At 42.9% G+C, this 25,224-nt stretch overlaps 28 non-coding genes across 28 annotated transcripts; all 28 read right to left on the bottom strand.

Annotated features, from left to right (window-relative positions):
* Nucleotides 1-14: 14 nt before the first annotated feature.
* On the bottom strand, nucleotides 15-97 carry TRNAL-UAG (transfer RNA leucine (anticodon UAG)). The gene has a single exon. It is a non-coding gene; the product is annotated as a tRNA-Leu (tRNA).
* A 1,025-nt stretch (nucleotides 98-1,122) lies between these two features.
* Nucleotides 1,123-1,205, bottom strand: TRNAL-AAG (transfer RNA leucine (anticodon AAG)). The gene has a single exon. It is a non-coding gene; the product is annotated as a tRNA-Leu (tRNA).
* Nucleotides 1,206-3,217: 2,012 nt separating this feature from the next.
* Nucleotides 3,218-3,300, bottom strand: TRNAL-AAG (transfer RNA leucine (anticodon AAG)). Its single transcript has one exon. It is a non-coding gene; the product is annotated as a tRNA-Leu (tRNA).
* Nucleotides 3,301-3,489: 189 nt separating this feature from the next.
* Nucleotides 3,490-3,572, bottom strand: TRNAL-CAG (transfer RNA leucine (anticodon CAG)). The gene has a single exon. It is a non-coding gene; the product is annotated as a tRNA-Leu (tRNA).
* Nucleotides 3,573-4,204: 632 nt separating this feature from the next.
* TRNAL-UAG (transfer RNA leucine (anticodon UAG)) lies at nucleotides 4,205-4,287 on the bottom strand. Its single transcript has one exon. It is a non-coding gene; the product is annotated as a tRNA-Leu (tRNA).
* A 1,026-nt stretch (nucleotides 4,288-5,313) lies between these two features.
* Nucleotides 5,314-5,396, bottom strand: TRNAL-AAG (transfer RNA leucine (anticodon AAG)). The gene has a single exon. It is a non-coding gene; the product is annotated as a tRNA-Leu (tRNA).
* Nucleotides 5,397-5,585: 189 nt separating this feature from the next.
* TRNAL-CAG (transfer RNA leucine (anticodon CAG)) lies at nucleotides 5,586-5,668 on the bottom strand. Its single transcript has one exon. It is a non-coding gene; the product is annotated as a tRNA-Leu (tRNA).
* A 632-nt stretch (nucleotides 5,669-6,300) lies between these two features.
* TRNAL-UAG (transfer RNA leucine (anticodon UAG)) lies at nucleotides 6,301-6,383 on the bottom strand. The gene has a single exon. It is a non-coding gene; the product is annotated as a tRNA-Leu (tRNA).
* A 1,026-nt stretch (nucleotides 6,384-7,409) lies between these two features.
* Nucleotides 7,410-7,492, bottom strand: TRNAL-AAG (transfer RNA leucine (anticodon AAG)). Its single transcript has one exon. It is a non-coding gene; the product is annotated as a tRNA-Leu (tRNA).
* Nucleotides 7,493-7,681: 189 nt separating this feature from the next.
* On the bottom strand, nucleotides 7,682-7,764 carry TRNAL-CAG (transfer RNA leucine (anticodon CAG)). Its single transcript has one exon. It is a non-coding gene; the product is annotated as a tRNA-Leu (tRNA).
* Nucleotides 7,765-9,505: 1,741 nt separating this feature from the next.
* TRNAL-AAG (transfer RNA leucine (anticodon AAG)) lies at nucleotides 9,506-9,588 on the bottom strand. Its single transcript has one exon. It is a non-coding gene; the product is annotated as a tRNA-Leu (tRNA).
* A 189-nt stretch (nucleotides 9,589-9,777) lies between these two features.
* On the bottom strand, nucleotides 9,778-9,860 carry TRNAL-CAG (transfer RNA leucine (anticodon CAG)). Its single transcript has one exon. It is a non-coding gene; the product is annotated as a tRNA-Leu (tRNA).
* A 1,741-nt stretch (nucleotides 9,861-11,601) lies between these two features.
* On the bottom strand, nucleotides 11,602-11,684 carry TRNAL-AAG (transfer RNA leucine (anticodon AAG)). Its single transcript has one exon. It is a non-coding gene; the product is annotated as a tRNA-Leu (tRNA).
* A 189-nt stretch (nucleotides 11,685-11,873) lies between these two features.
* On the bottom strand, nucleotides 11,874-11,956 carry TRNAL-CAG (transfer RNA leucine (anticodon CAG)). The gene has a single exon. It is a non-coding gene; the product is annotated as a tRNA-Leu (tRNA).
* Nucleotides 11,957-12,588: 632 nt separating this feature from the next.
* On the bottom strand, nucleotides 12,589-12,671 carry TRNAL-UAG (transfer RNA leucine (anticodon UAG)). Its single transcript has one exon. It is a non-coding gene; the product is annotated as a tRNA-Leu (tRNA).
* Nucleotides 12,672-13,697: 1,026 nt separating this feature from the next.
* Nucleotides 13,698-13,780, bottom strand: TRNAL-AAG (transfer RNA leucine (anticodon AAG)). The gene has a single exon. It is a non-coding gene; the product is annotated as a tRNA-Leu (tRNA).
* Nucleotides 13,781-13,971: 191 nt separating this feature from the next.
* Nucleotides 13,972-14,054, bottom strand: TRNAL-CAG (transfer RNA leucine (anticodon CAG)). The gene has a single exon. It is a non-coding gene; the product is annotated as a tRNA-Leu (tRNA).
* Nucleotides 14,055-15,795: 1,741 nt separating this feature from the next.
* TRNAL-AAG (transfer RNA leucine (anticodon AAG)) lies at nucleotides 15,796-15,878 on the bottom strand. Its single transcript has one exon. It is a non-coding gene; the product is annotated as a tRNA-Leu (tRNA).
* A 189-nt stretch (nucleotides 15,879-16,067) lies between these two features.
* TRNAL-CAG (transfer RNA leucine (anticodon CAG)) lies at nucleotides 16,068-16,150 on the bottom strand. The gene has a single exon. It is a non-coding gene; the product is annotated as a tRNA-Leu (tRNA).
* A 1,735-nt stretch (nucleotides 16,151-17,885) lies between these two features.
* Nucleotides 17,886-17,968, bottom strand: TRNAL-AAG (transfer RNA leucine (anticodon AAG)). Its single transcript has one exon. It is a non-coding gene; the product is annotated as a tRNA-Leu (tRNA).
* Nucleotides 17,969-18,157: 189 nt separating this feature from the next.
* TRNAL-CAG (transfer RNA leucine (anticodon CAG)) lies at nucleotides 18,158-18,240 on the bottom strand. The gene has a single exon. It is a non-coding gene; the product is annotated as a tRNA-Leu (tRNA).
* A 1,741-nt stretch (nucleotides 18,241-19,981) lies between these two features.
* TRNAL-AAG (transfer RNA leucine (anticodon AAG)) lies at nucleotides 19,982-20,064 on the bottom strand. Its single transcript has one exon. It is a non-coding gene; the product is annotated as a tRNA-Leu (tRNA).
* A 189-nt stretch (nucleotides 20,065-20,253) lies between these two features.
* Nucleotides 20,254-20,336, bottom strand: TRNAL-CAG (transfer RNA leucine (anticodon CAG)). Its single transcript has one exon. It is a non-coding gene; the product is annotated as a tRNA-Leu (tRNA).
* Nucleotides 20,337-20,968: 632 nt separating this feature from the next.
* Nucleotides 20,969-21,051, bottom strand: TRNAL-UAG (transfer RNA leucine (anticodon UAG)). Its single transcript has one exon. It is a non-coding gene; the product is annotated as a tRNA-Leu (tRNA).
* A 1,026-nt stretch (nucleotides 21,052-22,077) lies between these two features.
* Nucleotides 22,078-22,160, bottom strand: TRNAL-AAG (transfer RNA leucine (anticodon AAG)). The gene has a single exon. It is a non-coding gene; the product is annotated as a tRNA-Leu (tRNA).
* A 189-nt stretch (nucleotides 22,161-22,349) lies between these two features.
* On the bottom strand, nucleotides 22,350-22,432 carry TRNAL-CAG (transfer RNA leucine (anticodon CAG)). The gene has a single exon. It is a non-coding gene; the product is annotated as a tRNA-Leu (tRNA).
* Nucleotides 22,433-24,173: 1,741 nt separating this feature from the next.
* Nucleotides 24,174-24,256, bottom strand: TRNAL-AAG (transfer RNA leucine (anticodon AAG)). The gene has a single exon. It is a non-coding gene; the product is annotated as a tRNA-Leu (tRNA).
* Nucleotides 24,257-24,445: 189 nt separating this feature from the next.
* On the bottom strand, nucleotides 24,446-24,528 carry TRNAL-CAG (transfer RNA leucine (anticodon CAG)). Its single transcript has one exon. It is a non-coding gene; the product is annotated as a tRNA-Leu (tRNA).
* Nucleotides 24,529-25,224: the final 696 nt, after the last annotated feature.

Below are 25,224 nucleotides of genomic sequence, written 5' to 3'. Positions count from 1 at the left end.
ATCTCCAAAAGTCATTTCAGAAGTGGGATTCGAACCCACGCCTCCAGAGGAGACTGCAGCCTAAACACAGCGCCTTAGACCACTCGGCCATCCTGACAGTGAAGAGTCCTAAGAAATGTATAAAAGTCACTCAGAAATTTCTGCGTCCATGCAAGCTTGAAATAATTTCAACCTTCAAACACAAGGTGCAACTTTTTGCACAGGACAATAAACACAGAAGATCACATATAAAAGCATTTCATTTCACAGGTGTACTGTTTTTATGCTTTTAGAATAACTTATACCTCTCACCAGCTAGTTAGGGTTCTGTATCCTACTCACAAAATTATCTTGCCTGCGACCTCTCTCTTTATACACAAACAACTATTGCTCAAGAAGTAGGAAGGCAGAAGGTGGGGCAGTTTATGCAAATTTATGCTGTCAATGTGCCTTGCAGATTCATGCAGAATTTCTAGATCCTTGCTGGAAACAAGAGAGCAGGCCTTGTTTCAGATCAACTGTCCCTAGCAAGGAACGTCTGAGCACATCCATTCTTTTGCTCTCTAGCCCCTGGCTTGGGACTCACCCTCACTGGCTGAGGAGTGAAGTTCTGCATACCAACGTTGCATAGAAGGTATGTTTGTGATTGGTTTGAGATGGGTGGGAGGTCAAGAGCAGGGAAAAGCAAGTCACCTTCACTTCTAGTCTCCTCTTCTATGCCTACCTGCCGTTCACTCACTCTGTCTTTGTTTCATTCTCTCCTTTCTCAACACCCCATCTCACTCACTGGCTCTATCATTTGTGCTCTTTCCCCTTGCTCTTCATTTCATAGTGGAAACATCTCTTGAATGGATCATTAGAAAATGAGGTTACATAAAATTAAAAATCTACTTATTGGAAACCAAAAATATCACAAGACTGAATGTAAGCCATTTCTTCAATAAAAGGGATTTTTAGGCACCCCCCAAAAAACACATAAAACACCACTAGTGCTAGAAGAATATTATACGAGCTTGAAGACAGAATTGGGCAAATTCATTTGCAGTTGACACTGAAGTTTGGTACTTATTCAGATGTTATATGCACTGCCAATTTTTAGCTGAGATTCTGAAGGAACGCAGAGACAAAATGGACTTAAAGTTTTGTCAGAAGTGGGATTCGAACCCACGCCTCCAGGAGAGACTGCGGCCTTAACGCAGCGCCTTAAACCACTCGGCCATCCTGGCCACATGTTGCTTGTCCATCTACATAGTGAGAAAGATAGTGTGAACAAAAAAAACACACATCTTAGGCCATAAGTGGCTATAGCAAGAAAAAAACTCACTGCACTTTTCCAAAAAGACAACCATATAAGCCCATGTGAGGGAAATGATCTGATTTTCTCCCTCAAGAAAAAAGAAGATTAAACACAGGTTTGTCAGAAGTGGGATTTGAACCCACGCCTCCAGAAGAGACTGCAACCTGAACGCAGAGTCTTAGACCACTTGGCCATCCTGACTTGCATTTGCAGCACCTTCCACAAGCCAGACAGCCATGCAAGTTTGGTACCGAAAAGGCATGCCCTCAATTTATTTATCCCATTATAATCATTTCCAACAGATCTTTGAACAATCCATACAGAGCAGTACCTATGAAGAACTCTTTAGACCTTTAAAGCGTACAAAGAGAAAGTGCTATTCACCAGCCACTTGAACGGCCCAAAGCTGCTTTGAAATGGAGTCAACAGCCACATCTTGGCTGACTAAAGCAAATTCAACAAGGGAGCTCAATGTCACAACATAGGGTGGAATACGCAAATCTAAGCAGCCCCTGATCACAGCCCTGAGGACATTGCTGTAAGTGTGCTGGAGTACAGCTGTCTACCAGGTGCTTGGCATTCTTCCAAATTTGCATGGCCTGTCTGGCCAGGGAATACAAGAGCATGACTCTTCTAGATGAGCTCTTACATGGGTCCTAAGCTCATTTGGTAAGGATTGCACTTTATCAGCAAGACTTTGTACAACAGAAATATATGAGAAACCCAAGCTCTCTTGACTAGACGAGGACAGAATAACGTCCCAGGTGAAGACGAACAGAAGCAACTTCCATCAGATGTTGTCCTGATGAAGAAGATTATATCTCCAAAAGTCATTTCAGAAGTGGGATTTGAACCCTCGCCTCCAGAGGAGACTGCGGCCTAAACACAGCGCCTTAGACCACTCGGCCATCCTGACAGTGAAGAGTCCTAAGAAATGTATAAAAGTCACTCAGAAATTTCTGCGTCCATGCAAGCTTGAAATAATTTCAACCTTCAAACACAAGGTGCAACTTTTTGCACAGGACAATAAACACAGAAGATCACATATGAAAGCATTTCATTTCACAGGTGTACTGTTTTTATGCTTTTAGAATAACTTATACCTCTCACCAGCTATTTAGGGTTCTGTATCCTACTCACAAAATTATCTTGCCTGCGACTTCTCTCTTTATACACAAACAACTACTGCTCAGGAAGTAGGAAGGCAGAAGGTGGGGCAGTTTATCCAAATTTATGCTGTCAATGTGCCTTGCAGATTCATGCAGAATTTCTAGATCCTTGCTGGAAACAAGAGAGCAGGCCTTGTTTCAGATCAACTGTCCCTAGCAAGGAACGTCTGAGCACATCCATTCTTTTGCTCTCTAGCCCCTGTCTTGGGACTCACCCTCACTGGCTGAGGAGTGAAGTTCTGCATACCAACGTTGCATAGAAGGTATGTTTGTGATTGGTTTGAGATGGGTGGGAGGTCAAGAGCAGGGAAAGCAAGTCACCTTCACTTCTAGTCTCCTCTTCTATGCCTACCTGCCGTTCACTCACTCTGTCTTTGTTTCATTCTCTCCTTCCTCAACACCCCATCTCACTCACTGGCTCTATCATTTGTGCTCTTTCCCCTTGCTCTTCATTTCATAGTGGAAACATCTCTTGAATGGATCATTAGAAAATGAGGTTACATATAATTAAAAATCTACTTATTGGAAACCAAAAATATCACAAGACTGAATGTAAGCCATTTCTTCAATAAAAGGGATTTTTTAGGCACCCCCCAAAAAACACATAAAACACCACTAGTGCTAGAAGAATATTATACGAGCTTGAAGACAGAATTGGGCAAATTCATTTGCAGTTGAAACTGAAGTTTGGTACTTATTCAGATATTATATGCACTGCCAATTTTTAGCTGAGATTCTGAAGGAACGCAGAGACAAAATGGACTTAAAGGTTTGTCAGAAGTGGGATTCGAACCCACGCCTCCAGGAGAGACTGCGGCCTTAACGCAGTGCCTTAGACCACTCGGCCATCCTGACCACATGTTGCTTGTCCATCTACATAGTGAGAAAGATAGTGTGAACAAAAAAAACACACATCTTAGGCCATAAGTGGCTATAGCAAGAAAAAAACTCACTGCACTTTTCCAAAAAGACAACCATATAAGCCCATGTGAGGGAAATGATCTGATTTTCTCCCTCAAGAAAAAAGAAGATTAAACACAGGTTTGTCGGAAGTGGGATTTGAACCCACGCCTCCAGAAGAGACTGCGTCCTGAACGCAGCGCCTTAGACCACTCAGCCATCCTGACTTGCATTTGCAGCACCTTCCACAAGCCAGACAGCCATGCAAGTTTGGTACCGAAAAGGCATGCCCTCAATTTATTTATCCCATTATAAGCATTTCCAACAGATCTTTGAACAATCCATACAGAGCAGTACCTATGAAGAACTCTTTAGACCTTTAAAGCGTACAAAGAGAAAGTGCTATTCACCAGCCACTTGAACGGCCCAAAGCTGCTTTGAAATTGAGTCAACAGCCACATCTTGGCTGACTAAAGCAAATTCAACAAGGGAGCTCAATGTCACAACATAGGGTGGAATACGCAAATCTAAGCAGCCCCTGATCACAGCCCTGAGGACATTGCTGTAAGTGTGCTGGAGTACAGCTGTCTACCAGGTGCTTGGCATTCTTCCAAATATACATGGCCTGTCTGGCCAGGGAATACAAGAGCATGACTCTTCTAGATGAGCTCTTACATGGGTCCTAAGCTCATTTGGTAAGGATTGCACTTTATCAGCAAGACTTTGTACAACAGAAATATATGAGAAACCCAAGCTCTCTTGACTAGACGAGGACGGAATAACGTCCCTGGTGAAGACGAACAGATGCAACTTCCATCAGATGTTATCCTGATGTAGAAGATTATATCTCCAAAAGTCATTTCAGAAGTGGGATTCGAACCCACGCCTCCAGAGGAGACTGCAGCCTAAACACAGCGCCTTAGACCACTCGGCCATCCTGACAGTGAAGAGTCCTAAGAAATGTATAAAAGTCACTCAGAAATTTCTGCGTCCATGCAAGCTTGAAATAATTTCAACCTTCAAACACAAGGTGCAACTTTTTGCACAGGACAATAAACACAGAAGATCACATATGAAAGCATTTCATTTCACAGGTGTACTGTTTTTATGCTTTTAGAATAACTTATACCTCTCACCAGCTATTTAGGGTTCTGTATCCTACTCACAAAATTATCTTGCCTGCGACTTCTCTCTTTATACACAAACAACTACTGCTCAGGAAGTAGGAAGGCAGAAGGTGGGGCAGTTTATCCAAATTTATGCTGTCAATGTGCCTTGCAGATTCATGCAGAATTTCTAGATCCTTGCTGGAAACAAGAGAGCAGGCCTTGTTTCAGATCAACTGTCCCTAGCAAGGAACGTCTGAGCACATCCATTCTTTTGCTCTCTAGCCCCTGGCTTGGGACTCACCCTCACTGGCTGAGGAGTGAAGTTCTGCATACCAACGTTGCATAGAAGGTATGTTTGTGATTGGTTTGAGATGGGTGGGAGGTCAAGAGCAGGGAAAAGCAAGTCACCTTCACTTCTAGTCTCCTCTTCTATGCCTACCTGCCGTTCACTCACTCTGTCTTTGTTTCATTCTCTCCTTCCTCAACACCCCATCTCACTCACTGGCTCTATCATTTGTGCTCTTTCCCCTTGCTCTTCATTTCATAGTGGAAACATCTCTTGAATGGATCATTAGAAAATGAGGTTACATAAAATTAAAAATCTACTTATTGGAAACCAAAAATATCACAAGACTGAATGTAAGCCATTTCTTCAATAAAAGGGATTTTTTAGGCACCCCCCAAAAAACACATAAAACACCACTAGTGCTAGAAGAATATTATACGAGCTTGAAGACAGAATTGGGCAAATTCATTTGCAGTTGAAACTGAAGTTTGGTACTTATTCAGATATTATATGCACTGCCAATTTTTAGCTGAGATTCTGAAGGAACGCAGAGACAAAATGGACTTAAAGTTTTGTCAGAAGTGGGATTCGAACCCACGCCTCCAGGAGAGACTGCGGCCTTAACGCAGCGCCTTAGACCACTCGGCCATCCTGACCACATGTTGCTTGTCCATCTACATAGTGAGAAAGATAGTGTGAACAAAAAAAACACACATCTTCGGCCATAAGTGGCTATAGCAAGAAAAAAACTCACTGCACTTTTCCAAAAAGACAACCATATAAGCCCATGTGAGGGAAATGATCTGATTTTCTCCCTCAAGAAAAAAGAAGATTAAACACAGGTTTGTCAGAAGTGGGATTTGAACCCACGCCTCCAGAAGAGACTGCGTCCTGAACGCAGCGCCTTAGACCACTCAGCCATCCTGACTTGCATTTGCAGCACCTTCCACAAGCCAGACAGCCATGCAAGTTTGGTACCGAAAAGGCATGCCCTCAATTTATTTATCCCATTATAAGCATTTCCAACAGATCTTTGAACAATCCATACAGAGCAGTACCTATGAAGAACTCTTTAGACCTTTAAAGCGTACAAAGAGAAAGTGCTATTCACCAGCCACTTGAACGGCCCAAAGCTGCTTTGAAATTGAGTCAACAGCCACATCTTGGCTGACTAAAGCAAATTCAACAAGGGAGCTCAATGTCACAAAATAGGGTGGAATACGCAAATCTAAGCAGCCCCTGATCACAGCCCTGAGGACATTGCTGTAAGTGTGCTGGAGTACAGCTGTCTACCAGGTGCTTGGCATTCTTCCAAATTTGCATGGCCTGTCTGGCCAGGGAATACAAGAGCGTGACTCTTCTAGATGAGCTCTTACATGGGTCCTAAGCTCATTTGGTAAGGATAGCACTTTATCAGCAAGACTTTGTACAACAGAAATATATGAGAAACCCAAGCTCTCTTGACTAGACGAGGACGGAATACCGTCCCAGGTGAAGACGAACAGATGCAACTTCCATCAGATGTTATCCTGATGAAGAAGATTATATCTCCAAAAGTCATGTCAGAAGTGGGATTCAAACCCACGCCTCCAGAGGAGACCGTGGCCTAAACACAGCGCCTTAGACCACTCGGCCATCCTGACAGTGGAGAGTCCTAAGAAATGTATAAAAGTCACTCAGAAATTTCTGCGTCCATGCAAGTTTGAAATAATTTCAACCTTCAAACACAAGGTGCAACTTTTTGCACAGGACAATAAACACAGAAGATCACATATGAAAGCATTTCATTTCACAGGTGTACTGTTTTTATGCTTTTAGAATAACTTATACCTCTCACCAGCTATTTAGGGTTCTGTATCCTACTCACAAAATTACCTTGCCTGCGACCTCTCTCTTTATACACAAACAACTACTGCTCAGGAAGTAGGAAGGCAGAAGGTGGGGCAGTTTATGCAAATTTATGCTGTCAATGTGCCTTGCAGATTCATGCAGAATTTCTAGATCCTTGCTGGAAACAAGAGAGCAGGCCTTGTTTCAGATCAACTGTCCCTAGCAAGGAACGTCTGAGCACATCCATTCTTTTGCTCTCTAGCCCCTGGCTTGGGACTCACCCTCACTGGCTGAGGAGTGAAGTTCTGCATTCCAACGTTGAATAGAAGGTATGTTTGTGATTGGTTTGAGATGGGTGGGAGGTCAAGAGCAGGGAAAAGCAAGTCACCTTCACTTCTAGTCTCCTCTTCTATGCCTACCTGCCGTTCACTCACTCTGTCTTTGTTTCATTCTCTCCTTCCTCAACACCCCATCTCACTCACTGGCTCTATCATTTGTGCTCTTTCCCCTTGCTCTTCATTTCATAGTGGAAACATCTCTTGAATGGATCATTAGAAAATGAGGTTACATAAAATTAAAAATCTACTTATTGGAAACCAAAAATATCACAAGACTGAATGTAAGCCATTTCTTCAATAAAAGGGATATTTTAGGCACCCCCCAAAAAACACATAAAACACCACTAGTGCTAGAAGAATATTATACGAGCTTGAAGACAGAATTGGGCAAATTCATTTGCAGTTGAAACTGAAGTTTGGTACTTATTCAGATATTATATGCACTGCCAATTTTTAGCTGAGATTCTGAAGGAACGCAGAGACAAAATGGACTTAAAGTTTTGTCAGAAGTGGGATTCAAACCCACGCCTCCAGGAGAGACTGCGGCCTTAACGCAGCGCCTTAGACCACTCGGCCATCCTGACCACATGTTGCTTGCCCATCTACATAGTGAGAAAGATAGTGTGAACAAAAAAAACACACATCTTAGGCCATAAGTGGCTATAGCAAGAAAAAAACTCACTGCACTTTTCCAAAAAGACAACCATATAAGCCCATGTGAGGGAAATGATCTGATTTTCTCCCTCAAGAAAAAAGAAGATTAAACACAGGGTTGTCAGAAGTGGGTTTTGAACCCACGCCTCCAGAAGAGACTGCGACCTGAACGCAGCGCCTTAGACCACTCGGCCATCCTGACTTGCAATTGCAGCACCTTCCACAAGCCAGACAGCCATGCAAGTGGGGTACGGAAAAGGCATGCCCTCAATTTATTTATCCCATTATAAGCATTTCCAACAGATCTTTGAACAATCCATACAGAGCAGTACCTATGAAGAACTCTTTAGACCTTTAATGAGTACAAAGAGAAAGTGCTATTCACCAGCCACTTGAACGGCCCAAAGCTGCTTTGAAATTGAGTCAACAGCCACATCTTGGCTGACTAAAGCAAATTCAACAAGGGAGCTCAATGTCACAACATAGGGTGGAATACACAAATCTAAGCAGCCCCTGATCACAGCCCTGAGGACATTGCTGTAAGTGTGCTGGAGTACAGCTGTCTACCAGGTGCTTGGCATTCTTCCAAATTTGCATGGCCTGTCTGGCCAGGGAATACAAGAGCATGACTCTTCTAGATGAGCTCTTACATGGGTCCTAAGCTCATTTGGTAAGGATTGCACTTTATCAGCAAGACTTTGTAAAACAGAAATATATGAGAAACCCAAGCTCTCTTGACTAGACGAGGACGGAATAACGTCCCAGGTGAAGACGAAGAGATGCAACTTCCATCAGATGTTATCCTGATGAAGAAGATTATATCTCCAAAAGTCATTTCAGAAGTGGGATTCGAACCCACGCCTCCAGAGGAGACTGCAGCCTATACACAGCGCCTTAGACCACTCGGCCATCCTGACAGTGAAGAGTCCTAAGAAATGTATAAAAGTCACTCAGAAATTTCTGCGTCCATGCAGGCTTGAAATAATTTCAACCTTCAAACACAAGGTGCAACTTTTTGCACAGGACAATAAACACAGAAGATCACATATGAAAGCATTTCATTTCACAGGTGTACTGTTTTTATGCTTTTAGAATAACTTATACCTCTCACCAGCTAGTTAGGGTTCTGTATCCTACTCACAAAATTATCTTGCCTGCGACCTCTCTCTTTATACACAAACAACTATTGCTCAGGAAGTAGGAAGGCAGAAGGTGGGGCAGTTTATGCAAATTTATGCTGTCAATGTGCCTTGCAGATTCATGCAGAATTTCTAGATCCTTGCTGGAAACAAGAGAGCAGGCCTTGTTTCAGATCAACTGTCCCTAGCAAGGAACGTCTGAGCACATCCATTCTTTTGCTCTCTAGCCCCTGGCTTGGGACTCACCCTCACTGGCTGAGGAGTGAAGTTCTGCATACCAACGTTGCATAGAAGGTATGTTTGTGATTGGTTTGAGATGGGTGGGAGGTCAAGAGCAGGGAAAAGCAAGTCACTTTCACTTCTAGTCTCCTCTTCTATGCCTACCTGCCGTTCACTCACTCTGTCTTTGTTTCATTCTCTCCTTCCTCAACACCCCATCTCACTCACTCGCTCTATCATTTGTGCTCTTTCCCCTTGCTCTTCATTTCATAGTGGAAACATCTCTTGAATGGATCATTAGAAAATGAGGTTACATAAAATTAAAAATCTACTTATTGGAAACCAAAAATATCACAAGACTGAATGTAAGCCATTTCTTCAATAAAAGGGATTTTTTAGGCACCCCCCAAAAAACACATAAAACACCACTAGTGCTAGAAGAATATTATACGAGCTTGAAGACAGAATTGGGCAAATTCATTTGCAGTTGAAACTGAAGTTTGGTACTTATTCAGATATTATATGCACTGCCAATTTTTAGCTGAGATTCTGAAGGAACGCAGAGACAAAATGGACATAAAGTTTTGTCAGAAGTGGGATTCGAACCCACGCCTCCAGGAGAGACTGCGGCCTTAACGCAGCGCCTTAGACCACTCGGCCATCCTGACCACATGTTGCTTGTCCATCTACATAGTGAGAAAGATAGTGTGAACAAAAAAAACACACATCTTAGGCCATAAGTGGCTATAGCAAGAAAAAAACTCACTGCACTTTTCCAAAAAGACAACCATATAAGCCCATGTGAGGGAAATTATCTGATTTTCTCCCTCAAGAAAATAGAAGATTAAACACAGGTTTGTCAGAAGTGGGATTTGAACCCACGCCTCCAGAAGAGACTGCATCCTGAACGCAGCGCCTTAGACCACTCAGCCATCCTGACTTGCTTTTGCAGCACCTTCCACAAGCCAGACAGCCATGCAAGTTTGGTACCGAAAAGGCATGCCCTCAATTTATTTATCCCATTATAAGCATTTCCAACAGATCTTTGAACAATCCATACAGAGCAGTACCTATGAAGAACTCTTTAGACCTTTAAAGCGTACAAAGAGAAAGTGCTATTCACCAGCCACTTGAACGGCCCAAAGCTGCTTTGAAATTGAGTCAACAGCCACATCTTGGCTGACTAAAGCAAATTCAACAAGGGATCTCAATGTCACAACATAGGGTGGAATTCGCAAATCTAAGTAGCCCCTGATCACTGCCCTGAGGAAATTGCTGTAAGTGTGCTGGAGTCCAGTTGTCTACCATGTGCTTGGCATTCTTCCAAATGTGTATGGCCTGTCTGGCCAGGGAATACAAGAGAATGACTCTTCTAGATGAGCTCTTACATGGGTCATAAGCTCATTTGGTAAGGATTGCACTTTATCAGCAAGACTTTGTAAAACAGAAATATATGAGAAACCCAAGCTCTCTTGACTAGACGAGGACGGAATAACGTCCCAGGTGAAGACGAAGAGATGCAACTTCCATCAGATGTTATCCTGATGAAGAAGATTATATCTCCAAAAGTCATTTCAGAAGTGGGATTCGAACCCACGCCTCCAGAGGAGACTGCAGCCTATACACAGCGCCTTAGACCACTCGGCCATCCTGACAGTGAAGAGTCCTAAGAAATGTATAAAAGTCACTCAGAAATTTCTGCTTCCATGCAAGCTTGAAATAATTTCAACCTTCAAACACAAGGTGCAACTTTTTGCACAGGACAATAAACACAGAAGATCACATATGAAAGCATTTCATTTCACAGGTGTACTGTTTTTATGCTTTTAGAATAACTTATACCTCTCACCAGCTATTTAGGGTTCTGTATCCTACTCACAAAATTATCTTGCCTGCGACTTCTCTCTTTATACACAAACAACTACTGCTCAGGAAGTAGGAAGGCAGAAGGTGGGGCAGTTTATCCAAATTTATGCTGTCAATGTGCCTTGCAGATTCATGCAGAATTTCTAGATCCTTGCTGGAAACAAGAGAGCAGGCCTTGTTTCAGATCAACTGTCCCTAGCAAGGAACGTCTGAGCACATCCATTCTTTTGCTCTCTAGCCCCTGGCTTGGGACTCACCCTCACTGGCTGAGGAGTGAAGTTCTGCATACCAACGTTGCATAGAAGGTATGTTTGTGATTGGTTTGAGATGGGTGGGAGGTCAAGAGCAGGGAAAAGCAAGTCACCTTCACTTCTAGTCTCCTCTTCTATGCCTACCTGCCGTTCACTCACTCTGTCTTTGTTTCATTCTCTCCTTCCTCAACACCCCATCTCACTCACTGGCTCTATCATTTGTGCTCTTTCCCCTTGCTCTTCATTTCATAGTGGAAACATCTCTTGAATGGATCATTAGAAAATGAGGTTACATAAAATTAAAAATCTACTTATTGGAAACCAAAAATATCACAAGACTGAATGTAAGCCATTTCTTCAATAAAAGGGATTTTTTAGGCACCCCCCAAAAAACACATAAAACACCACTAGTGCTAGAAGAATATTATACGAGCTTGAAGACAGAATTGGGCAAATTCATTTGCAGTTGAAACTGAAGTTTGGTACTTATTCAGATATTATATGCACTGCCAATTTTTAGCTGAGATTCTGAAGGAACGCAGAGACAAAATGGACTTAAAGTTTTGTCAGAAGTGGGATTCGAACCCACGCCTCCAGGAGAGACTGCGGCCTTAACGCAGCGCCTTAGACCACTCGGCCATCCTGACCACATGTTGCTTGTCCATCTACATAGTGAGAAAGATAGTGTGAACAAAAAAAACACACATCTTCGGCCATAAGTGGCTATAGCAAGAAAAAAACTCACTGCACTTTTCCAAAAAGACAACCATATAAGCCCATGTGAGGGAAATGATCTGATTTTCTCCCTCAAGAAAAAAGAAGATTAAACACAGGTTTGTCAGAAGTGGGATTTGAACCCACGCCTCCAGAAGAGACTGCGTCCTGAACGCAGCGCCTTAGACCACTCAGCCATCCTGACTTGCATTTGCAGCACCTTCCACAAGCCAGACAGCCATGCAAGTTTGGTACCGAAAAGGCATGCCCTCAATTTATTTATCCCATTATAAGCATTTCCAACAGATCTTTGAACAATCCATACAGAGCAGTACCTATGAAGAACTCTTTAGACCTTTAAAGCGTACAAAGAGAAAGTGCTATTCACCAGCCACTTGAACGGCCCAAAGCTGCTTTGAAATTGAGTCAACAGCCACATCTTGGCTGACTAAAGCAAATTCAACAAGGGAGCTCAATGTCACAAAATAGGGTGGAATACGCAAATCTAAGCAGCCCCTGATCACAGCCCTGAGGACATTGCTGTAAGTGTGCTGGAGTACAGCTGTCTACCAGGTGCTTGGCATTCTTCCAAATTTGCATGGCCTGTCTGGCCAGGGAATACAAGAGCGTGACTCTTCTAGATGAGCTCTTACATGGGTCCTAAGCTCATTTGGTAAGGATAGCACTTTATCAGCAAGACTTTGTACAACAGAAATATATGAGAAACCCAAGCTCTCTTGACTAGACGAGGACGGAATAACGTCCCAGGTGAAGACGAACAGATGCAACTTCCATCAGATGTTATCCTGATGAAGAAGATTATATCTCCAAAAGTCATGTCAGAAGTGGGATTCAAACCCACGCCTCCAGAGGAGACCGTGGCCTAAACACAGCGCCTTAGACCACTCGGCCATCCTGACAGTGGAGAGTCCTAAGAAATGTATAAAAGTCACTCAGAAATTTCTGCGTCCATGCAAGTTTGAAATAATTTCAACCTTCAAACACAAGGTGCAAATTTTTGCACAGGACAATAAACACAGAAGATCACATATGAAAGCATTTCATTTCACAGGTGTACTGTTTTTATGCTTTTAGAATAACTTATACCTCTCACCAGCTATTTAGGGTTCTGTATCCTACTCACAAAATTACCTTGCCTGCGACCTCTCTCTTTATACACAAACAACTACTGCTCAGGAAGTAGGAAGGCAGAAGGTGGGGCAGTTTATGCAAATTTATGCTGTCAATGTGCCTTGCAGATTCATGCAGAATTTCTAGATCCTTGCTGGAAACAAGAGAGCAGGCCTTGTTTCAGATCAACTGTCCCTAGCAAGGAACGTCTGAGCACATCCATTCTTTTGCTCTCTAGCCCCTGGCTTGGGACTCACCCTCACTGGCTGAGGAGTGAAGTTCTGCATTCCAACGTTGAATAGAAGGTATGTTTGTGATTGGTTTGAGATGGGTGGGAGGTCAAGAGCAGGGAAAAGCAAGTCACCTTCACTTCTAGTCTCCTCTTCTATGCCTACCTGCCGTTCACTCACTCTGTCTTTGTTTCATTCTCTCCTTCCTCAACACCCCATCTCACTCACTGGCTCTATCATTTGTGCTCTTTCCCCTTGCTCTTCATTTCATAGTGGAAACATCTCTTGAATGGATCATTAGAAAATGAGGTTACATAAAATTAAAAATCTACTTATTGGAAACCAAAAATATCACAAGACTGAATGTAAGCCATTTCTTCAATAAAAGGGATATTTTAGGCACCCCCCAAAAAACACATAAAACACCACTAGTGCTAGAAGAATATTATACGAGCTTGAAGACAGAATTGGGCAAATTCATTTGCAGTTGAAACTGAAGTTTGGTACTTATTCAGATATTATATGCACTGCCAATTTTTAGCTGAGATTCTGAAGGAACGCAGAGACAAAATGGACTTAAAGTTTTGTCAGAAATGGGATTCGAACCCACGTCTCCAGGAGAGACTGCGGCCTTAACGCAGCGCCTTAGCCCACTCGGCCATCCTGACCACATGTTGCTTGTTCATCTACATAGTGAGAAAGATAGTGTGAACAAAAAAAAACACACATCTTAGGCCATGAGTGGCTATAGCAAGAAAAAAAACTCACTGCACTTTTCCAAAAAGACAACCATATAAGCCCATGTGAGGGAAATGATCTGATTTTCTCCCTCAAGAAAAAAGAAGATTAAACACAGGGTTGTCAGAAGTGGGATTTGAACCCACGCCTCCAGAAGAGACTGCGATCTGAACGCAGCGCCTTAGACCACTCGGCCATCCTGACTTGCAATTGCAGCACCTTCCACAAGCCAGACAGCCATGCAAGTGGGGTACGGAAAAGGCATGCCCTCAATTTATTTATCCCATTATAAGCATTTCCAACAGATCTTTGAACAATCCATACAGAGCAGTACCTATGAAGAACTCTTTAGACCTTTAATGAGTACAAAGAGAAAGTGCTATTCACCAGCCACTTGAACGGCCCAAAGCTGCTTTGAAATTGAGTCAACAGCCACATCTTGGCTGACTAAAGCAAATTCAACAAGGGAGCTCAATGTCACAACATAGGGTGGAATACACAAATCTAAGCAGCCCCTGATCACAGCCCTGAGGACATTGCTGTAAGTGTGCTGGAGTACAGCTGTCTACCAGGTGCTTGGCATTCTTCCAAATTTGCATGGCCTGTCTGGCCAGGGAATACAAGAGCATGACTCTTCTAGATGAGCTCTTACATGGGTCCTAAGCTCATTTGGTAAGGATTGCACTTTATCAGCAAGACTTTGTAAAACAGAAATATATGAGAAACCCAAGCTCTCTTGACTAGACGAGGACGGAATAACGTCCCAGGTGAAGACGAAGAGATGCAACTTCCATCAGATGTTATCCTGATGAAGAAGATTATATCTCCAAAAGTCATTTCAGAAGTGGGATTCGAACCCACGCCTCCAGAGGAGACTGCAGCCTATACACAGCGCCTTAGACCACTCGGCCATCCTGACAGTGAAGAGTCCTAAGAAATGTATAAAAGTCACTCAGAAATTTCTGCGTCCATGCAGGCTTGAAATAATTTCAACCTTCAAACACAAGGTGCAACTTTTTGCACAGGACAATAAACACAGAAGATCACATATGAAAGCATTTCATTTCACAGGTGTACTGTTTTTATGCTTTTAGAATAACTTATACCTCTCACCAGCTAGTTAGGGTTCTGTATCCTACTCACAAAATTATCTTGCCTGCGACCTCTCTCTTTATACACAAACAACTATTGCTCAGGAAGTAGGAAGGCAGAAGGTGGGGCAGTTTATGCAAATTTATGCTGTCAATGTGCCTTGCAGATTCATGCAGAATTTCTAGATCCTTGCTGGAAACAAGAGAGCAGGCCTTGTTTCAGATCAACTGTCCCTAGCAAGGAACGTCTGAGCACATCCATTCTTTTGCTCTCTAGCCCCTGGCTTGGGACTCACCCTCACTGGCTGAGGAGTGAAGTTCTGCATACCAACGTTGCATAGAAGGTATGTTTGTGATTGGTTTGAGATGGGTGGGAGGTCAAGAGCAGGGAAAAGCAAGTCACCTTCACTTCTAGTCTCCTCTTCTATGCCTACCTGCCGTTCACTCACTCTGTCTTTGTTTCATTCTCTCCTTTCTCAACACCCCATCTCACTCACTGGCTCTATCATTTGTGCTCTTTCCCCTTGCTCTTCATTTCATAGTGGAAACATCTCTTGAATGGATCATTAGAAAATGAGGTTACATAAAATTAAAAATCTACTTATTGGAAACCAAAAATATCACAAGACTGAATGTAAGCCATTTCTTCAATAAAAGGGATTTTTTAGGCACCCCCCAAAAAACACATAAAACACCACTAGTGCTAGAAGAATATTATACGAGCTTGAAGACAGAATTGGGCAAATTCATTTGCAGTTGACACTGAAGTTTGGTACTTATTCAGATATTATATGCACTGCCAATTTTTAGCTGAGAATCTGAAGGAACGCAGAGACAAAATGGACATAAAGTTTTGTCAGAAGTGGGATTCGAACCCACGCCTCCAGGAGAGACTGCGGCCTTAACGCAGCGCCTTAGACCACTCGGCCATCCTGACCACATGTTGCTTGTCCATCTACATAGTGAGAAAGATAGTGTGAACAAAAAAAACACACATCTTAGGCCATAAGTGGCTATAGCAAGAAAAAAACTCACTGCACTTTTCCAAAAAGACAACCATATAAGCCCATGTGAGGGAAATGATCTGATTTTCTCCCTCAAGAAAAAAGAAGATTAAACACAGGTTTGTCAGAAGTGGGATTTGAACCCACGCCTCCAGAAGAGACTGCGACCTGAACGCAGCGCCTTAGACCACTCGGCCATCCTGACTTGCATTTGCAGCACCTTCCACAAGCCAGACAGCCATGCAAGTGGGGTACCGAAAGGCATGCCCTCAATTTATTTATCCCATTATAAGCATTTCCAACAGATCTTTGAACAATCCATACAGAGCAGTACCTATGAAGAACTCTTTAGACCTTTAAAGCGTACAAAGAGAAAGTGCTATTCACCAGCCACTTGAACGGCCCAAAGCTACTTTGAAATTGAGTCAACAGCCACATCTTGGCTGACTAAAGCAAATTCAACAAGGGAGCTCAATGTCACAACATAGGGTGGAATACGCAAATCTAAGCAGCCCCTGATCACAGCCGACATTGCTGTAAGTGTGCTGGAGTACAGCTGTCTACCAGGTGCTTGGCATTCTTCCAAATTTGCATGGCCTGTCTGGCCAGGGAATACAAGAGCATGACTCTTCTAGATGAGCTCTTACATGGGTCCTAAGCTCATTTGGTAAGGATTGCACTTTATCAGCAAGACTTTGTACAACAGAAATATATGAGAAACCCAAGCTCTCTTGACTAGACGAGGACGGAATAACGTCCCAGGTGAAGACGAACAGATGCAACTTCCATCAGATGTTATCCTGATGAAGAAGATTATATCTCCAAAAGTCATTTCAGAAGTGGGATTCGATCCCACGCCTCCAGAGGAGACTGCAGCCTAAACACAGCGCCTTAGACCACTCGGCCATCCTGACAGTGAAGAGTCCTAAGAAATGTATAAAAGTCACTCAGAAATTTCTGCGTCCATGCAAGCTTGAAATAATTTCAACCTTCAAACACAAGGTGCAACTTTTTGCACAGGACAATAAACACAGAAGATCACATATGAAAGCATTTCATTTCACAGGTGTACTGTTTTTATGCTTTTAGAATAACTTATACCTCTCACCAGCTATTTAGGGTTCTGTATCCTACTCACAAAATTACCTTGCCTGCGACCTTTCTCTCTATACACAAACAACTACTGCTCAGGAAGTAGGAAGGCAGAAGGTGGGGCAGTTTATGCAGATTTATGCTGGCAATGTGCCTTGCACATTCATGCAGAATTTCTAGATCCTTGCTTGAAACAAGAGAGCAGGCCTTGTTTCAGATCAACTGTCCCTAGCAAGGAACGTCTGAGCACATCCATTCTTTTGCTCTCTAGCCCCTGGCTTGGGACTCACCCTCACTGCCTGAGGAGTGAAGTTCTGCATACCAACGTTGCATAGAAGGTATGTTTGTGATTGGTTTGAGATGGGTGGGAGGTCAAGAGCAGGGAAAAGCAAGTCACTTTCACTTCTAGTCTCCTCTTCTATGCCTACCTGCCGTTCACTCACTCTGTCTTTGTTTCATTCTCTCCTTCCTCAACACCCCATCTCACTCACTCGCTCTATCATTTGTGCTCTTTCCCCTTGCTCTTCATTTCATAGTGGAAACATCTCTTGAATGGATCATTAGAAAATGAGGTTACATAAAATTAAAAATCTACTTATTGGAAACCAAAAATATCACAAGACTGAATGTAAGCCATTTCTTCAATAAAAGGGATTTTTTAGGCACCCCCCAAAAAACACATAAAACACCACTAGTGCTAGAAGAATATTATACGAGCTTGAAGACAGAATTGGGCAAATTCATTTGCAGTTGAAACTGAAGTTTGGTACTTATTCAGATATTATATGCACTGCCAATTTTTAGCTGAGATTCTGAAGGAACGCAGAGACAAAATGGACATAAAGTTTTGTCAGAAGTGGGATTCGAACCCACGCCTCCAGGAGAGACTGCGGCCTTAACGCAGCGCCTTAGACCACTCGGCCATCCTGACCACATGTTGCTTGTCCATCTACATAGTGAGAAAGATAGTGTGAACAAAAAAAACACACATCTTAGGCCATAAGTGGCTATAGCAAGAAAAAAACTCACTGCACTTTTCCAAAAAGACAACCATATAAGCCCATGTGAGGGAAATTATCTGATTTTCTCCCTCAAGAAAATAGAAGATTAAACACAGGTTTGTCAGAAGTGGGATTTGAACCCACGCCTCCAGAAGAGACTGCATCCTGAACGCAGCGCCTTAGACCACTCAGCCATCCTGACTTGCTTTTGCAGCACCTTCCACAAGCCAGACAGCCATGCAAGTTTGGTACCGAAAAGGCATGCCCTCAATTTATTTATCCCATTATAAGCATTTCCAACAGATCTTTGAACAATCCATACAGAGCAGTACCTATGAAGAACTCTTTAGACCTTTAAAGCGTACAAAGAGAAAGTGCTATTCACCAGCCACTTGAACGGCCCAAAGCTGCTTTGAAATTGAGTCAACAGCCACATCTTGGCTGACTAAAGCAAATTCAACAAGGGATCTCAATGTCACAACATAGGGTGGAATTCGCAAATCTAAGTAGCCCCTGATCACTGCCCTGAGGAAATTGCTGTAAGTGTGCTGGAGTCCAGTTGTCTACCATGTGCTTGGCATTCTTCCAAATGTGTATGGCCTGTCTGGCCAGGGAATACAAGAGAATGACTCTTCTAGATGAGCTCTTACATGGGTCATAAGCTCATTTGGTAAGGATTGCACTTTATCAGCAAGACTTTGTAAAACAGAAATATATGAGAAACCCAAGCTCTCTTGACTAGACGAGGACGGAATAACGTCCCAGGTGAAGACGAAGAGATGCAACTTCCATCAGATGTTATCCTGATGAAGAAGATTATATCTCCAAAAGTCATTTCAGAAGTGGGATTCGAACCCACGCCTCCAGAGGAGACTGCAGCCTATACACAGCGCCTTAGCCCACTCGGCCATCCTGACAGTGAAGAGTCCTAAGAAATGTATAAAAGTCACTCAGAAATTTCTGCTTCCATGCAAGCTTGAAATAATTTCAACCTTCAAACACAAGGTGCAACTTTTTGCACAGGACAATAAACACAGAAGATCACATATGAAAGCATTTCATTTCACAGGTGTACTGTTTTTATGCTTTTAGAATAACTTATACCTCTCACCAGCTATTTAGGGTTCTGTATCCTACTCACAAAATTATCTTGCCTGCGACTTCTCTCTTTATACACAAACAACTACTGCTCAGGAAGTAGGAAGGCAGAAGGTGGGGCAGTTTATCCAAATTTATGCTGTCAATGTGCCTTGCAGATTCATGCAGAATTTCTAGATCCTTGCTGGAAACAAGAGAGCAGGCCTTGTTTCAGATCAACTGTCCCTAGCAAGGAACGTCTGAGCACATCCATTCTTTTGCTCTCTAGCCCCTGGCTTGGGACTCACCCTCACTGGCTGAGGAGTGAAGTTCTGCATACCAACGTTGCATAGAAGGTATGTTTGTGATTGGTTTGAGATGGGTGGGAGGTCAAGAGCAGGGAAAAGCAAGTCACCTTCACTTCTAGTCTCCTCTTCTATGCCTACCTGCCGTTCACTCACTCTGTCTTTGTTTCATTCTCTCCTTCCTCAACACCCCATCTCACTCACTGGCTCTATCATTTGTGCTGTTTCCCCTTGCTCTTCATTTCATAGTGGAAACATCTCTTGAATGGATCATTAGAAAATGAGGTTACATAAAATTAAAAATCTACTTATTGGAAACCAAAAATATCACAAGACTGAATGTAAGCCATTTCTTCAATAAAAGGGATTTTTTAGGCACCCCCCAAAAAACACATAAAACACCACTAGTGCTAGAAGAATATTATACGAGCTTGAAGACAGAATTGGGCAAATTCATTTGCAGTTGAAACTGAAGTTTGGTACTTATTCAGATATTATATGCACTGCCAATTTTTAGCTGAGATTCTGAAGGAACGCAGAGACAAAATGGACTTAAAGTTTTGTCAGAAGTGGGATTCGAACCCACGCCTCCAGGAGAGACTGCGGCCTTAACGCAGCGCCTTAGACCACTCGGCCATCCTGACCACATGTTGCTTGTCCATCTACATAGTGAGAAAGATAGTGTGAACAAAAAAAACACACATCTTCGGCCATAAGTGGCTATAGCAAGAAAAAAACTCACTGCACTTTTCCAAAAAGACAACCATATAAGCCCATGTGAGGGAAATGATCTGATTTTCTCCCTCAAGAAAAAAGAAGATTAAACACAGGTTTGTCAGAAGTGGGATTTGAACCCACGCCTCCAGAAGAGACTGCGTCCTGAACGCAGCGCCTTAGACCACTCAGCCATCCTGACTTGCATTTGCAGCACCTTCCACAAGCCAGACAGCCATGCAAGTTTGGTACCGAAAAGGCATGCCCTCAATTTATTTATCCCATTATAAGCATTTCCAACAGATCTTTGAACAATCCATACAGAGCAGTACCTATGAAGAACTCTTTAGACCTTTAAAGCGTACAAAGAGAAAGTGCTATTCACCAGCCACTTGAACGGCCCAAAGCTGCTTTGAAATTGAGTCAACAGCCACATCTTGGCTGACTAAAGCAAATTCAACAAGGGAGCTCAATGTCACAAAATAGGGTGGAATACGCAAATCTAAGCAGCCCCTGATCACAGCCCTGAGGACATTGCTGTAAGTGTGCTGGAGTACAGCTGTCTACCAGGTGCTTGGCATTCTTCCAAATTTGCATGGCCTGTCTGGCCAGGGAATACAAGAGCGTGACTCTTCTAGATGAGCTCTTACATGGGTCCTAAGCTCATTTGGTAAGGATAGCACTTTATCAGCAAGACTTTGTACAACAGAAATATATGAGAAACCCAAGCTCTCTTGACTAGACGAGGACGGAATAACGTCCCAGGTGAAGACGAACAGATGCAACTTCCATCAGATGTTATCCTGATGAAGAAGATTATATCTCCAAAAGTCATGTCAGAAGTGGGATTCAAACCCACGCCTCCAGAGGAGACCGTGGCCTAAACACAGCGCCTTAGACCACTCGGCCATCCTGACAGTGGAGAGTCCTAAGAAATGTATAAAAGTCACTCAGAAATTTCTGCGTCCATGCAAGTTTGAAATAATTTCAACCTTCAAACACAAGGTGCAAATTTTTGCACAGGACAATAAACACAGAAGATCACATATGAAAGCATTTCATTTCACAGGTGTACTGTTTTTATGCTTTTAGAATAACTTATACCTCTCACCAGCTATTTAGGGTTCTGTATCCTACTCACAAAATTACCTTGCCTGCGACCTCTCTCTTTATACACAAACAACTACTGCTCAGGAAGTAGGAAGGCAGAAGGTGGGGCAGTTTATGCAAATTTATGCTGTCAATGTGCCTTGCAGATTCATGCAGAATTTCTAGATCCTTGCTGGAAACAAGAGAGCAGGCCTTGTTTCAGATCAACTGTCCCTAGCAAGGAACGTCTGAGCACATCCATTCTTTTGCTCTCTAGCCCCTGGCTTGGGACTCACCCTCACTGGCTGAGGAGTGAAGTTCTGCATTCCAACGTTGAATAGAAGGTATGTTTGTGATTGGTTTGAGATGGGTGGGAGGTCAAGAGCAGGGAAAAGCAAGTCACCTTCACTTCTAGTCTCCTCTTCTATGCCTACCTGCCGTTCACTCACTCTGTCTTTGTTTCATTCTCTCCTTCCTCAACACCCCATCTCACTCACTGGCTCTATCATTTGTGCTCTTTCCCCTTGCTCTTCATTTCATAGTGGAAACATCTCTTGAATGGATCATTAGAAAATGAGGTTACATAAAATTAAAAATCTACTTATTGGAAACCAAAAATATCACAAGACTGAATGTAAGCCATTTCTTCAATAAAAGGGATATTTTAGGCACCCCCCAAAAAACACATAAAACACCACTAGTGCTAGAAGAATATTATACGAGCTTGAAGACAGAATTGGGCAAATTCATTTGCAGTTGACACTGAAGTTTGGTACTTATTCAGATATTATATGCACTGCCAATTTTTAGCTGAGAATCTGAAGGAACGCAGAGACAAAATGGACATAAAGTTTTGTCAGAAGTGGGATTCGAACCCACGCCTCCAGGAGAGACTGCGGCCTTAACGCAGCGCCTTAGACCACTCGGCCATCCTGACCACATGTTGCTTGTCCATCTACATAGTGAGAAAGATAGTGTGAACAAAAAAAACACACATCTTAGGCCATAAGTGGCTATAGCAAGAAAAAAACTCACTGCACTTTTCCAAAAAGACAACCATATAAGCCCATGTGAGGGAAATGATCTGATTTTCTCCCTCAAGAAAAAAGAAGATTAAACACAGGGTTGTCAGAAGTGGGTTTTGAACCCACGCCTCCAGAAGAGACTGCGACCTGAACGCAGCGCCTTAGACCACTCGGCCATCCTGACTTGCAATTGCAGCACCTTCCACAAGCCAGACAGCCATGCAAGTGGGGTACGGAAAAGGCATGCCCTCAATTTATTTATCCCATTATAAGCATTTCCAACAGATCTTTGAACAATCCATACAGAGCAGTACCTATGAAGAACTCTTTAGACCTTTAATGAGTACAAAGAGAAAGTGCTATTCACCAGCCACTTGAACGGCCCAAAGCTGCTTTGAAATTGAGTCAACAGCCACATCTTGGCTGACTAAAGCAAATTCAACAAGGGAGCTCAATGTCACAACATAGGGTGGAATACACAAATCTAAGCAGCCCCTGATCACAGCCCTGAGGACATTGCTGTAAGTGTGCTGGAGTACAGCTGTCTACCAGGTGCTTGGCATTCTTCCAAATTTGCATGGCCTGTCTGGCCAGGGAATACAAGAGCATGACTCTTCTAGATGAGCTCTTACATGGGTCCTAAGCTCATTTGGTAAGGATTGCACTTTATCAGCAAGACTTTGTAAAACAGAAATATATGAGAAACCCAAGCTCTCTTGACTAGACGAGGACGGAATAACGTCCCAGGTGAAGACGAAGAGATGCAACTTCCATAAGATGTTATCCTGATGAAGAAGATTATATCTCCAAAAGTCATTTCAGAAGTGGGATTCGAACCCACGCCTCCAGAGGAGACTGCAGCCTATACACAGCGCCTTAGACCACTCGGCCATCCTGACAGTGAAGAGTCCTAAGAAATGTATAAAAGTCACTCAGAAATTTCTGCGTCCATGCAAGCTTGAAATAATTTCAACCTTCAAACACAAGGTGCAACTTTTTGCACAGGACAATAAACACAGAAGATCACATATGAAAGCATTTCATTTCACAGGTGTACTGTTTTTATGCTTTTAGAATAACTTATACCTCTCACCAGCTAGTTAGGGTTCTGTATCCTACTCACAAAATTATCTTGCCTGCGACCTCTCTCTTTATACACAAACAACTATTGCTCAGGAAGTAGGAAGGCAGAAGGTGGGGCAGTTTATGCAAATTTATGCTGTCAATGTGCCTTGCAGATTCATGCAGAATTTCTAGATCCTTGCTGGAAACAAGAGAGCAGGCCTTGTCTCAGATCAACTGTCCCTAGCAAGGAACGTCTGAGCACATCCATTCTTTTGCTCTCTAGCCCCTGGCTTGGGACTCACCCTCACTGGCTGAGGAGTGAAGTTCTGCATACCAACGTTGCATAGAAGGTATGTTTGTGATTGGTTTGAGATGGGTGGGAGGTCAAGAGCAGGGAAAAGCAAGTCACCTTCACTTCTAGTCTCCTCTTCTATGCCTACCTGCCGTTCACTCACTCTGTCTTTGTTTCATTCTCTCCTTTCTCAACACCCCATCTCACTCACTGGCTCTATCATTTGTGCTCTTTCCCCTTGCTCTTCATTTCATAGTGGAAACATCTCTTGAATGGATCATTAGAAAATGAGGTTACATAAAATTAAAAATCTACTTATTGGAAACCAAAAATATCACAAGACTGAATGTAAGCCATTTCTTCAATAAAAGGGATTTTTTAGGCACCCCCCAAAAAACACATAAAACACCACTAGTGCTAGAAGAATATTATACGAGCTTGAAGACAGAATTGGGCAAATTCATTTGCAGTTGACACTGAAGTTTGGTACTTATTCAGATATTATATGCACTGCCAATTTTTAGCTGAGAATCTGAAGGAACGCAGAGACAAAATGGACATAAAGTTTTGTCAGAAGTGGGATTCGAACCCACGCCTCCAGGAGAGACTGCGGCCTTAACGCAGCGCCTTAGACCACTCGGCCATCCTGACCACATGTTGCTTGTCCATCTACATAGTGAGAAAGATAGTGTGAACAAAAAAAACACACATCTTAGGCCATAAGTGGCTATAGCAAGAAAAAAACTCACTGCACTTTTCCAAAAAGACAACCATATAAGCCCATGTGAGGGAAATGATCTGATTTTCTCCCTCAAGAAAAAAGAAGATTAAACACAGGTTTGTCAGAAGTGGGATTTGAACCCACGCCTCCAGAAGAGACTGCGACCTGAACGCAGCGCCTTAGACCACTCGGCCATCCTGACTTGCATTTGCAGCACCTTCCACAAGCCAGACAGCCATGCAAGTGGGGTACTGAAAGGCATGCCCTCAATTTATTTATCCCATTATAAGCATTTCCAACAGATCTTTGAACAATCCATACAGAGCAGTACCTATGAAGAACTCTTTAGACCTTTAAAGCGTACAAAGAGAAAGTGCTATTCACCAGCCACTTGAACGGCCCAAAGCTACTTTGAAATTGAGTCAACAGCCACATCTTGGCTGACTAAAGCAAATTCAACAAGGGAGCTCAATGTCACAACATAGGGTGGAATACGCAAATCTAAGCAGCCCCTGATCACAGCCGACATTGCTGTAAGTGTGCTGGAGTACAGCTGTCTACCAGGTGCTTGGCATTCTTCCAAATTTGCATGGCCTGTCTGGCCAGGGAATACAAGAGCATGACTCTTCTAGATGAGCTCTTACATGGGTCCTAAGCTCATTTGGTAAGGATTGCACTTTATCAGCAAGACTTTGTACAACAGAAATATATGAGAAACCCAAGCTCTCTTGACTAGACGAGGACGGAATAACGTCCCAGGTGAAGACGAACAGATGCAACTTCCATCAGATGTTATCCTGATGAAGAAGATTATATCTCCAAAAGTCATTTCAGAAGTGGGATTCGATCCCACGCCTCCAGAGGAGACTGCAGCCTAAACACAGCGCCTTAGACCACT

This window comes from Lissotriton helveticus, chromosome 8, assembly GCF_964261635.1.
Source record: "Lissotriton helveticus chromosome 8, aLisHel1.1, whole genome shotgun sequence".
NCBI classification, from domain to species: Eukaryota; Metazoa; Chordata; class Amphibia; order Caudata; family Salamandridae; genus Lissotriton; species Lissotriton helveticus.
The sequence above is the reverse complement of the archived record's forward strand: the minus strand, read 5'-3'. Positions and strand labels throughout refer to the sequence as shown.